Source organism: Egretta garzetta, unplaced genomic scaffold (genome assembly GCF_000687185.1).
Source record: "Egretta garzetta isolate BGI_Z169 unplaced genomic scaffold, ASM68718v1 scaffold374, whole genome shotgun sequence".
Lineage (NCBI taxonomy): Eukaryota > Metazoa > Chordata > Aves > Pelecaniformes > Ardeidae > Egretta > Egretta garzetta.
The window spans coordinates 1,730,241-1,732,164 of record NW_009259419.1 but is presented as its reverse complement, the minus strand read 5'-3'; positions in this window follow the sequence as shown (position 1 = coordinate 1,732,164).

The window sequence follows — 1,924 nt, the reverse complement described above, 5'->3', positions numbered from 1 at the left end:
TTGCTTCTCTGGCTACCAGGCCTTGCAAACTCAACTGTAGATGTGTGTGCGTGTCTGTGTATACATGTGCTTTATATGTGTATATATATGCTTAGAGAAAAGTAATGGCTGGAGGACTTGAACTGCTGTGCTATTTTGTGCATGTTTCTGCTGTAGGCCTCCTCACGGTCGGCTCTGGTGAAGCCATCGTGAAGAGCAGCCTGGAGCCTCCAGGTGGGGGCAGCCAGGGGCCCCAGCCTGCAAAGCTGGAGGAGGGGGAAGGTGCTGGGAGCAGGATGGCCTTGACTGAGAAGAGGCAGCGGTGGAGGAAGAGGCACGGGGCTGGGCGGCCCATGGAGGGTACTGGGAGAAGGGGGCATCCTGTAGCAGAGCCCTGGAGGGGGGTGTACGGGGACTGAATGCCAGGGTGGGAGGGCTGGGACTGAGGGCTGACCCTCAGCAGGGCTTTGCATTTGTCCCTCTCTAATCTGGTTTGATGTCTTGAGTACAAAAATACCTCTCTGAGGGTTCAGAAAACTTGTAGTGCCTTTAAAAAAAAAAAAAAAGCTTTATGGTATAAGCTGCTTTAAAAAAAAAATTAAAACTTTCTCTTGTGACTTTCTGATACTGCATGAAGGACCAGTGAATCAAGTCCTTGTTTGGGCAGAAGAGGGTACCTGCTGCTTGCTTGTTTTTAAACAGCAGCTCCCTCTGGTTGGGAACATAGTGCAGACTCCGTGAAGGACTGCAAAGGGAGTTGCCGTGTCTGGGCAATTTGTCTATGAGAAGGTTTTTCTTTAATGTGCCTTCCTACCCTCTGCCTGTTTTAGTAGATGCTCAGGAAATGAAGGATTCTGTTAAAAGCCCAGACTACATAGAAAGACTGGCACGTAAATACATGGTAACTTTTTTCTAATTGCTGCTTCTCTATCTCCCTATTAAAGTATAATTTAGAAAGAGTTAGTTGCTTTGTCGTTAGCCTGCAAGTGCAGCAAGCTGTGCTGGAGAAGAGTGCATGAAGAACATGTGTGAATGAATTAATTCAAATGGTGTCACCTGCAAAGAAACAGAAAGGGAGGGAGGAGGCTGTTCCACTCTGCTGTCACCTGGGGAGTACGCGGGTATTTGTAAGGCCTCTGTAGCAAGAGCTTCAGAAAAAATGGGGGTGTTGTTTTAGTCCTTTATCTGCAGTTATATTTCTGGGATGTAGGCCCACCAAAAGCAAAGAAACAAACAAAACCTCAGTGCAAATAACCCCCCCTCCCCATTTTGTAAAGTTATGTACAGACCTGGAATTACTGTTCCTAGCAAATGCCAGGATAGATTCCTGTTGGGTTTTTTTTTTTGGGGGGGGTGGGAGTGGGACTTCTATTTTTCCCTTATGTCTCACTTGCACGACCGAAGCAACACCACAAATGTGGGATATTTGGAAGGACAAGCTGGCTTTAGATGGGAAAGCTTTGGAGAAACACAGAATCTGCAGTTTGTACTAGAACTTCAGCTTCAACCCGAAGCTGCGGTAACTTCTGCTTTGAGCACCGTTTCTTTCCCTCCCTCCTCCACAGCAGAAGTGCATCGTAGAGTCAAGTACGGAGTCCGAGTCTGAATCCAGCGCGGAGGTAAGAACCGACTCTGAAGCATTTTGATGGTGATGAGATTCCCCGATGGTCTCAGTAGGGCAAGTCTAAAGCATGGTTGCTGGGGTTGTTGGTTTTGTGACTGTAAAAGGAAAGGAGAAAAACCCCCAACAACCCCATGCTATTCTATCCATCGGGCTCTTCCTTACAACTGTTAATCATTTTAGCAAAATTGATTCTTGGGGGGATGAGGCAGGCAAGTGCCAGTGTTTTAGGTAGGCAAACAGCACAAGCCCTCTCTGCTAAGAAGGGCTTAAAGCTGAACGGGGTTGTTTCTGGTGGTTAACTTTCAGCAGCTCTGGTTCAGC